A 12,365-nucleotide genomic window follows, 5' to 3' on the forward strand; every position below is an offset into this window, starting at 1 on the left:
GAGACTGATGTCTAAAATATCCCTTTGTGATTCTGACAAGCGTGAAGCTGAGTCAATAATAAATCACTGAATTCTAAGGACTCTCATGGATATGATGGCGTGCCTATCAGAATATTAAAGTACTGTGTTGCACATGTTAGCTCTGCATGTAGCCATATCTGCAATTTTTCCTTTAGGAATGGTCAGTTTCCTGAACGATTAAAGTACTCAGTAGTAAAGCCGCTTGATAAAAAGGGAGAAAGGTATAATGTAGAAAAATTTAGATCTATTTCTATGCCATCAGTTTTTGTTAAAGTTACTGAAGAGGCAGTGTGTCTAAGGATAATTGATCATTTTATTTCACATGATTTGGTATCAAGTGTACAGTTCAGCTGTGAGGTACTGAATAGATTAAACAAAAGGTTTCGAACGCTAGGCGTCTTTTTTTATTTAACTAAGACGTTTGATTGTGTTTATCACAAAATATTGCTTCACACATTGGACAGTTATGGAATAGGGGAGTAGCTGACAATTGTTTCACCTCTTACTTTAACAACAGACAGCAAAGGGTCATTATCCACCGTACTGAGAATGGCTGTCAAGTGGGGTCTGAGTGGGACGCGGCCAAATGGGGAGTGCCGCAGGGATCAGTGTTCAGGTCACTCCTGTTCCTTATTTATATAAATGATATGTCCTCTAGTATTACAAGTAATTCTGAAATATTTCTGTTAGTTGATGACACTAGTTTGGTAGTAAAGGATGTTGTATACAATACTGGCTCTGTTTCAAATAGTGTACTTCATGACATTAGTTCATGGCATGTACAAAAATAAACTAACGCTAAACCACAGTAAGACTCAGTTTTTACATTTAGATTAAAGTTCAGTCTTGATCACGTTATGTCTGTTTTAATGAGTAACCGGTTTCGGTTTTTTCTATAAAACCATCATCAGACCCATTGGCTCCCTTGGGTTGGTAGGTGGAGCTCTCCTTGCTGCTGTGCAGTCAACTGATCAGTTGACTGCACAGCAGCAAGGAGAGCTCCACCTACCAACCCAAGGGAGCCCAGTTGACTGCACAGCAGCAAGGAGAGCTCCACCTACCAACCCAAGGGAGCCAATGGGTCTGATGATGGTTTTATAGAAAAAACCGAAACCGGTTACTCATTAAAACAGACATAACGTGATCAAGACTGAACTTTAATCTAAATATAACAATTGATCACTGTATTCCAAAAATGTTTACCAAAATTGTGCTCAGTTTTTAAAGTTTCTAACACAGAATTCAACAAAACCCGGCGTTTTAATTACACAGAATTGGCATATGATTAGTGAAAATGAACTGTTAAAATTTGTAAGTGTTCAGATAGATAGTAAACTGTCGTGGAATGCCGACGTTCAGTATCTTGTTCAGACTTTATGTTACCATTTTTACTATTCGAACGGTATCTGAAGTATGTGATAGTTCGACACGAAAAGCAATCTACTTTACTTATTTTCATCGCTTATGACTTTTGATATTATATTTTGGGGTAACTCTTCCCATTTTTAAAGGATATTTTTGGCTCAGAAGCGGGCGGTTCGGGCAATAAGTAGCGTAGTTCGCGAAACTCTTATCGATCCATAGTCTGGGTATTCTGACATTGGCCTCTCAATTCTTTACTGTCGTTTCGTGTTAACAACATCACCTTATTCCCAAGAATTAACAACTTTCACTCAGTTAATACTAGGCAGAAATCCAATATGCGTTTGAATCGCATTTCCTTGACTCTTGTACAGAAAGTTGTGCAGTATACTGCTGTATCTGTTTTCAATAAGTTACCACAAGAATTCAAAAACCTTAGCAGTAAGCCATACGCTTTTAAATTGAAACTCATGAGTTACCTCATGGGTCACTCCTTCCATTCTGTCGAGGAGTTCCTTGAAAAATTAAGCTAAGTCCTATGTTATGTTGTTGATTGCGTTTACATAAAATTATGGCTTGTCTTTTTTTGGGTTCATAAATATTTTCTTCTGTTATTACTTTTATGTTTTAATTTCACGTACTGACACGTTCCATGACCTTAGAGATTTGCTCCTCAATTTAGTCCTAGGAAATTAGACGTGTAAAACAAATAAAAAAGAGTTACAGATGGAGACCTTATTTTTCAGTAAGGTATGAAGTGTAACTGACGTACTTTCTATGTCTTTATGTCTTCAAATACAATTTTTCCACTGCAGTAACGTACATTTACGGTTTGCTAATAAACTTCATCCATTTCACTCGAGGATCTTTATAGTGATCGCCGAAATCGATATTTGGTTCTGATTGTTCTCTCGCAACTTACTTACGTCGGTTTTTTTTTATAAAGCATCTGCTGTTTTCCAGTAAATTTATTTACCTTAACGTGGTAGTGCACCCTTCGAATCTGCAACTACGTTCACCCAGAATTGACATACATGAGGTGATTTTTCTTTTTCTGTCTACTTTACACAGGGTGGAAAAAATGAAATGCCCATGTAAAATATTTAGAAGACTTATACGGAACTGACTCTTGTCGATAAACAGGAGAATTGCCCATCACAATAATGGTGTGCTGAGTTCTGTCGGTGGTTTGCGTGAAGTGAACTCAGAACTTTAGAATCCTCAGATTTTCATTTCTTCAGATGAGGGGTGCTTCAGCGTGTCAGCGTATGTGAACTCACAGAACATGCGCCATTATGCATCAGGATATCACAGTTAATGCTGACGGACAGGTTGGTTGGTTGGTTGATTTGGAGGAGAGGACCGAAAAGCGAGGTCATCGGATTAGGGGAGGATGGAGAAGGAAGTCGGCGGTGGCCTTTCAAACGAACCATCCCGGTATTTGCATGAAGCGATTTAGGAATGGCCGGATGCGTGTTTGCACCGTCGTCCTCCAGAATGCGAGTCCTGTGGACTAACCACTCTGCCATCTCGCTCAGTAAACGGATAAGGCCAGAAAATGTAATTCCATATGAGGGCCAACTCAAAGAACATGAATGTTTTCAACACGTCTGTGCAACAGCACGCATCTCCTTGACAACCTTGTGACGATTACATTACGTGATCAATGAGGACGGACAGTCAACAGAGACAGTGCCACCTCGATCCCGTCATGTCTCGCTACGTGATTTTTACGTGTGAGGCAGATTGAAGGGTCAAGTGTACTCAAATAATACTTACACACTGAAAGAGCTACATTAGAACACTGGAAACGGTATTGCTGCTATCCCTTAGGCAGAGCTGCTACTCGTTCTCACTTGAAACTAAACTCCACCCTAACATGCCATGAAGGCCCAACGGTACCGACAGGCCGCCGCGTCATCCTCAGCTCACAGGCGTCACTGAATGCGGATATTGAGGGACATGTGGTCAGCACACCACTCTCCAGGCCGCATGTCACTTTACGAGACCGGTGCCGCTACTTCTCAGTCAGGTAGCTCCCCAGTTTGCGTCACAAGGCTGACAGTTGAACAAATGGAGCACAGCTCTGCACCATCGTCAACGGTGGCCATTTCGAGCATCTTCTCTGGAGCTCACTGAGTCAATCCCGTGTCAGTCTTCCTGTAAATATTTTCAGGGGCGTTTTTATCTTTCTCACCTTGTGTTTAAGCACCATTGATATTGCTAAAGATAACTGGACAAAGCATCGCACGTTTTCACGAATTTCGGCACTAAAAAATTCTTCGTGTGAAATTTGAGGTAGCAGAAGATGCTAATCACTTTTAATATGGTACAGATGTGCAGGTCGGTATGTAATGCTTTAGCAATCCAGAAAGTAATATGAACGTGAAATGAAAATAGCATTACGCTAAAATATGAGGTTTCAAAGAAATTATTGAAACGCCTGAACATAACGGCAAATACAAAGAGAAATTGCTCCGTGCGGATATAAAAGTCAGATGACTGGCGTTCTTTGTGAACAGGACACCCACAACTTTCGAAACAAAAGGTTGTAAATCAAAATGTCTGCTACACTATGCTATTGTAAAACGTGCGTTGTCCCTTATGGCAAAGTCTCCACAGCCTCTGTCACGCCAAAAGATTAACTCTCAACAATTTTAATGTTAGACTATTCGACAAATATTATGAAAACTCATAAAATCCCATTAATTCGTAAATTCTGTGTAGTATTTTAATCCTATGGAACCTAAAACAGTAGAGAAGTAGAGGTACGTTAAATTAATACCTAAAACTCAGACATTAAAAAAAAGATGAAGAAATAGCATTACAATTCAAACACTGTTTCATTATAATCTTTAGCATGTGCGTAAGTATTTCTTATAATGATTCAGAAATTGATGGTAAATTAGTTGTTACGGGCTTCATTGTACGTCTAATGAAACGGTAATCGTAGCAAATAGGAGAACGCTGTTTACAAGAGACGAGAGGAACGAATTTGCATGATTCCCCGCCAACGAATCCCCACAGATTTTAAATGGAATTGCAAAAGCGGAAATCATAAATATAATGGATGTGTATGCTATGGCTAGTGCTTTAAGCCTCTAATTGTTAATATCCTCTCCATCAGATTCAAATTCGTTTTTGCACCATTAACATAGATATGACGTCAGTGTTAAATAGCTATTAGTTTTTATTCTCTTTTTCTTCACCTACACAGACGTGTATTAAATACAAGTAAGCTGATAGACGAAGTGTAAATAAAAGGCAATGTTTGGTTTAAAATATGTTGATGTTCCGCCATTTGGAGTGGTGAACCTTAATGATGCTTTATTTTCCCTTTTACTTCCAAAATCGAAGACCCAGAAGTAACAGATGATTTCTAATTCGGCGCCACTGTTTATTTTCAGTCCGCTGATATCGTGCGATCAGATGACATTTCTTATGTACAGGGTGTCCCATTTGTCTTGCTCACCCAAAATAGCTTTTTGTGATGCTTTTACGCAAAGTTTACTATCTTTGGCCCCAAAAAAGCATGTTCTTTGAGAATTTTTTTCTCGGGATGTGTTGTAGATATCAATGGCAAATTTGGTCAAAATGTTTATTAATATTTCCACTACAAACTGGAATTTTTTCGACAGGAAATGTTGAAGAGCAAAGGCGGAACTGACGTCGGAAGGAAACAAAATTTGGATGTAGACCTCCACGAACGTGATGTCACAGGTCAGCCGGCTCGTCTGAAATCAGAATTCAGTTGACGTTAGCGAAGTATATAAGATTCTTCAGGAGTTGTACCTCGCTTAAGTTATTTGGACCATAGGAAACAAAATGGCGACCATTTGAAAAAAATAGGGTTTTTTTCATCGATTTTTCGACTTCGTGGGCCAAGTAAAAATATTTATAGTTGATGTATCGGAATAAAATTGGTACAGTTCCTAGACAATTTAGTTAGCTTCGTCGGAATCAAAGAATCATGCCAATCGGTTCAGTAGATTTTAAGTAACCATACCGCGAGATAAAAAAAAGTCATTTCGAGAAGCCTGCCGGAGTGACCGAGCGGTTCTAGGCGCTACAGTCTGAAACCGCGCGACCGCTACGGTCGCAGATTCGAATCCTGCCTCGGGCATGGATGTGTGTGATGTCCTTAGGTTAGTTAGATTTAAGTAGTTCTAAGTTCTAGGGGACTGATGACCTCAGAAGTTGGCGCATAGTGCTCAGAGCCATTTGAACCATTTTTCATTTCGAGAAAAACACGTTTAAAGTTTTGACTACATATAAATGCAATATTATGAAACTTACGTTCAATCTGCTATTCCATGTCCATAAACTAGTCCTTCCTCTTCCTCATAGAGGGCGTTCTGCTCGATCTGGGCCATCCTATCCTGCGCTGCTCCAGAGCCACTCGTACGGCCGGTGACAAGCGGTTTTCGGCCGCTCGAATCCTGTGGTCGTCCTAATGCTTGGCGAACTGCGTCGAATAGTGTCTCAGGGTGACATCCATGGTTGTCATGGTCTTCGGAACTGCTGAATACCCTTCGTTGAAGCTTCTCACTGCCAGGAAAGTCGCAATCTCCACAGTCTTCTCACCACAATGCAAATGCTTGGGGGCTAACTCCCAAACACACGCGTTCAAACATTCATTTGAATTTTGTGTGTTTCATCCCAAACACCGGTACAATAACTCGTTCTCCGAAAGGGCCTCGTAGATCGGATGAATCACTTTTTGAACTTCTTTGGAGAGCGTCTGGTAGTGTTGATATTCGTCCAGATGTCCGGTAGCCTCTGCAATGCGCCACTTGCACCAACTAGTTTCCCCAGCCGGACAATTTTGTTGTTGTGGGTGGTCATCCGTCCAACACTTGTGGAAATACGTTAACCAAATTGCCTTCACTTGTTCCACCGAACTGGAATGCCGTCGGATTGCCAAGCTGTACTGCGTCGTAAGCTACTTGATCACTTTATCAGTTTTAGTCATGGGCAAGCACATAGAATAATTTTCCGCTGCTACAAAGTCGAAATTCCCGAAAAAAACTGGTGCGTGAAAAAGGCCGATTTCAGCAGGTGCATTTTTTTGTTCAACCGCGAATAACAAACGTTTCCGTTCCGTAATCGGAAAAACCGTTTCAAGGGTGGATTCTAAACACTTTTATGGATCAAAAAATGCAATTTTTAAAAAATCGATATTTTGAACTAAAAGATAGTAAACATTCCTTTAAATGAAAAATTCTTTCAACCATTGTTTTTTAACATCAGTGGATAGTTCTTTCTGAGGATATACGTTTTTTGTGTCCGAACAGCCGGCCCGAGACCGAGCGGCTCTAGCCGCTTCAGCAGGAACCGCGCTGCTGCAGGTTCGAATCCTGCCTCGGACAGGGATGTATGTGATGTTCTTAGGTTAGTTAGGTTTAAGTAGTTCTAAGTCTAGGGGAATGATGACCTCAGATGTTGAGTCCCATAGTGCTTAGAGCCATTTGAACCATTTTGTGTCCGCACAAATGTAGTAGATACGTAGTAGAGGTTAAATTTTTTACATGCAGCTTTGTACATTTTATTCAAGAACACACTCACCCTCTCCAAGAGCTATTCGAAAATGCACACACTGTACATTTTATCCATGAAACTAGTAGCTATGGAAATGATAATAATATATAACTTCATTAATTTATGTATCAATTCAATGCATTTCATTAACCAAATCGTTTAATCTCTTCAGGGTGCTCTTGAATATTTTACAGATTATCAATAAACATTAAATGCAACAGTACTGCAATGTACGATAATTGGATCTTGTTATTGTAGAGTAACGTATTACAGTACATATGACAATGCAGAAGTAAAATAGCTCCTTGTGGCAACTTTTGCTGTGATATTACCGCTACATGAAAAACAGAGCGTTTACATCACATTACCAAAATGGTGACCATTGCCGTTCATACATAGGGCCACTCTGTGGATGAAGGACGCCCTACATCGTGCTACTTCTTACTCTGTGACGGCTGTACAAGCATCAAAAGGGCTTTGCTGCATATCATCTGGTATTTTTGGAACATTTTGGTAGACAGCATCCTTCATTGCTCCGCACAGAAAAAAAACATCCAACGGTATGAGGTCCGGAGGTAGGGCAAGCCATCTAACTGCCATGGTATTTACGGTCCAGAATCCGTCGTGCACGTAAGCAAGTCGTCGTAATTCGGAGACAAAATGCCACGCTACAAACATAGGTGCTATCAACTATGCGTAGTCAATGGATGACAGAGTAACAGTCGTGCCTGAAGTGCATTAGGACTCTTAGTCTTAGCATGGTGACTATTACAAAATCAGTGCTGTCTAAGAGCAGCATTGTTAATTAAATGATTAAACCGACCATTATAGCTTACGTGGGAAACTTTACATAGCGCTCCAAAAGACAAATGTTCATTCCATTTAGTTTCAAATTTATTTCGTGTTCGCAGTTTCGTAATAACTATCATCTCCATAGTAGTCACTAATGGCAGAAAATCGTGCCATGTACTTTCTGCATTTAATAGTTTCTACCTTTTGATTACTTAGCTTCGCAAATTTACGTGCATGTCTCAGTTATGGAACATATTTAATGACAGCCATATTTTTCGGATTATCTACGACGGTACTTGGACTTGGTAATGTTAGCCGTTAACATTTTTGCGATGTTCTATCAACACTTGCCTAACTATGAAGCTTTCATTTCAGTGCGCTTCAGTTTGTACTCATTTGTAATTTTAGTGACATGTCAAATTTAAATCACAGGTCAATCGTTCATCGTGTGATCGAGGGAAAATGGTTGTCAGTGTTAAGAAGGTTTGTAAACGGAGCCTGTTGCGTGGTTTCCTATAAACAGTCTTGTAAAAGGCTACGCAAGTCTTTCAGGCATATGTAACTTAAATTTATGATCAGTAGTTTCTTGAAAACTGGTTGTGGAATAAGGATCAGCGAAATTATAACAAGAGTAATGGAATGTAGTTGACTGAAATTGCGTGATGCTGAGGGAATTAAGATTAAGAGTTGAAACACAAAGTACTAAACAAGTTTCTTCTTTTGTATTTACCATACTAAAGGTGTATTCCGCATTGATGAATAAATATCGTCGTATGTATCTGTAAGATATCGTCGCTCTAAGTCATTCAGAATGTTCGAACGGTTACTGTGTTAAACTTTATGTAAGAGAATGGTCATATGACATATTTTTTGCTACAAGGAATGGATAAAAATATGGCAACACGACAAACACAAAACATTACCATGACTAGTATAGTGCAGGAAAACATTTGGCATTCAAAACAGCTTCCACCACAGGGAAACAAACATTTTGCCGTGGGGTGGACCTGATCAGCCGAAATGGTCACATAATCCTTAGCAGTAATGCGACCATGCAAGTGTACCCATAGAGTCCATAGAGTACCACGATATGGCTGCGAAAGCAGACCGAACCCCGGCTACCTATCACCCTTGCGGCGTAAACTCGGCCAGAAGTTGAAAACAGTGTGAAACAGGACTCATCCGACCAAATGAGATTCTTCCATTGCTCCATAGACCAGGTTTTGTGGCTTCGGTACCGCGTTTTCGTGTTACTGGCATTTGCATCACAGACGAGTGCTTTTCGAATTCCAGCTCACCCTGAAATTCTCTAATTATGTAGGTCCCTTTGCGTTATTTTGCTGCAGTCATGGTTCGCGAATGTGAAATTCAGTTCTGAAGTGACTTTTGCAGCTGTCAGCCATTTATTATTCGTCACAATCTTCTTTGCTGACAGTCCGTCACGACCAATCAAAACACACATTCGTCCGCGTTGTGACTTAGCAGGTAATGTTTTCCGCTTAGCCTGCATGCGGTATAAATCTTCCATACGTTGCATCTTGAAACACGTAAGCTACCTCTGTTTCGGAGGTTCCCACCGTACGAGCACCAGCAACCTGCCCACATCTGAATCAACATAATGCACTCACAACTACACAGAACAGTATTCAGAGCACGACTGACACTAGCAACGTGTTGAGGACATGCAAGGGTACCGTTCGTCGTCAAATAGAGCATTGGGTAGCATCTGCATTTACGTTCAAGTATGCCTTTCTCGCAATGTTTCAATACGTTTATCCAGCTCCTCTGAAGCGCCAAAGAAACTGGTATGTGTATTCAAATACAGAGATATGTAAACAGGCAGAATACTACGCTGCGGTCGGCAACGTCTATATAAGACAACAACTCTCAGGTGCAGTTGTTAGATTGTTTACTGCCGCTACAATGGCACGTTATCAGGATTTAAGGAGTTTGAAAGTAGTGTTATGGTCGGCGCACGAGCGATGGGATACGGCATCTCAGAGGTTGCGATCAAGACGGGATTTCCCCGCACGACCATTTCGCGAGTGTACCGTGAATATTAGAAATCCGGTAATACATCAGATCTCCGACATCGCTGCGGCCGGAAAAAGATCCTGCAAGAACGGGACCAACGACCGCTGAAGAGAATCGTTCAACGTGACAGAAGTGCAACCCGTCCCTAAATCGCTGCAGATTTCAATGCTGGGCCATCAACAAGTATCAGCGTGCGAACCTTTCAACTCCATCACCGATATGGGGTTTTGGAGCCGAAGGCCCACTCGTGTACCGTTGATGACTGCACGAAACAAAGCTTTACGCCTCGTCTGGGCCTGTAAACACCGACATTGGACTGCTGATGATTGGAAACATGTTGCCTGGTCGGACGAGTCTCGTTTCAAATTGTATCGAGCGGATGAACGTGTACGAGTATGGAGACAATCACATGAATCCATGGAGCCTGCATGTCAGCAGGGATTTGTTCAAGCTGGTGGAGGCTCTGTAATGTTAGGCATGTGCAGTTGGAGTGATATGGGACCCTTGATGCGTCTGGATACGACTCTGACAGGAGACACGTAGGTAAGCATCCTGTCTGATGACCTGTATTCATTCATGTCCATTGTGCATTCAGACGGACTTGGGCAATTCCAGCAGGAGAATGCGACACTCCACACGTCCAGAATTGCTACAGAGTGGCTTCAGGAACACTCTTCTGAGTTTAAACACTTCTGCTGGCCATCAAATTCCCCAGACATGAACACTATTGAGCATATCCGGGATGCCTTGCAACGTGCTATTCTGAAGAGATCTCCACCCCCTCGTACTCATAAGGATTTATGGACTGCCCTGCAGGATTCATGGTGTCAGTTCCTTCCAGCACTACTTCAGACATCAGTCGAGTCCATGTCACTCGTGTTACGGCACTTTTGCGTGCTCGCGAGTGCTCCATACGATATTAGGCAGGTGCACCAGTTTCTTTGGCTCTTCGGTGTACCACACAAGGATCGCCGTAGCTATGGCATGCCCTAAAATCGACTCCTTTTCGGTATGAATCACTCAAATAGCTATTTGTCCATCTTCTTTGACGTTTTCGTGGGTGCCCGATAATATGGCTACACTACAAAGACACAGTTAAATTCCATCACCAGCCAACCTCTCCGAGCATGTGCTCTGTCTCTAAGAATTCCTTCTTCGAATGAAAGTCAACCCAACCTTCCATTATGATACATGGGGTAAATTTTAAAACGGTAAATCTATTAACGATCTGTGTTCTTTCGTGGAGATGTTTATGGTACGTGGGATGATCTCGCCATCAAGAACAATATTATTAGAAAGTGTATTCAAGACGCCAGTGATGAATGTGATGGACTTAGATTAGGATGGTTCCTGAAAAATAACCGAGACGTTACAATGGAATATTTCACCGTCGGAATATACTAGATACCATTATAACAGTGAGGCTCGATCTCATCACCAAATTTCAATGGGAATCTGATATAAAGTGTCTGCCACTATGTCTTACGAGGTCACGTGATGATTGCCTTCACTGGGTTGGAAGCCGTCTTCCATGTATATAATGTGCTTTACAAAGTAGCTAAGAGTGTCCGAAAAACTACTAGCCGAGCGTAGTCAAGACTTTTAATTACATCTCCTCACCCCATATTCAATAGCGGTATCAACCACTTAACATTCTAATAAGCCGTGATATATATCCGCTGAAAAGAAACTGAATAATGGGTATGTTATTGTCACAGTTTAAAATTCATAACTCTGTATTCTAAAGTGTTTCACATTTTTGTACATATTTAACAACACAGGATGAAGGAATTTGTGACTGTAAGAATATCACTTGATTTTCATAGCTACATTCTTCTTCATACTCCGACGAAGTAGGATATACGCTGTCAGTACACATATTAAGTGGAACCAAACTGACTGTGTTAAATATTACACGCAGATATTTGAAAATTTGTTGGACGAATTTCATGCGGTGTGAATAGTCGCTTAAATTAGTATCAGCTTCGCTCATACCGTGGCTTTATCGATCGTTCTGTGAAACCTCGCGTGTGGCCTTCTCTGCAACGGGCAAGGTGACAGCATTTATTAAGGCCCTTGAACGTGCAGTGGGTGATGAAACGAGAAAGGTTGGGGAAGTATTGTCCACGTGAGCCGAGTGCGATTACACTGGGTTGAGAGTCTGCAAGTAGTATTGGATTGCCAAGTTTGATTTGAAACATTCTAAACAGCAACTTTATTGCCAAGGTAAAAATTTACTGCACAACGTACTCTCTACCCATGTAATGAAATCGTCTAGAAAGTTATGGTATTATGTGAACGCACTGAACGGATTAAAGTCATTTATTGGCTCAAATGGCTCAAATGGCACTGAGCACTATGCGACTTATCTTCTGAGGTCATCAGTCGCCTAGAACTTAGAACTAATTAAACCTAACTAACCTAAGTACATCACACACATCCATGCCCGAGGCAGGATTCGAACCTGCGACCGTAGCGGTCGCTCGGCGCTCTTCACTGTAGCGCCTAGAACCGCACGGCCACTCCGGCCGGCAAAGTCATTTATTGAGTTGTTCAACGACCACACCGGCACCAAAACGGAAAATGAGAGACAGAAAGCAGAAACACTGAATCACCCA

Source organism: Schistocerca serialis, chromosome 3, assembly GCF_023864345.2.
Source record: "Schistocerca serialis cubense isolate TAMUIC-IGC-003099 chromosome 3, iqSchSeri2.2, whole genome shotgun sequence".
NCBI lineage: Eukaryota > Metazoa > Arthropoda > Insecta > Orthoptera > Acrididae > Schistocerca > Schistocerca serialis.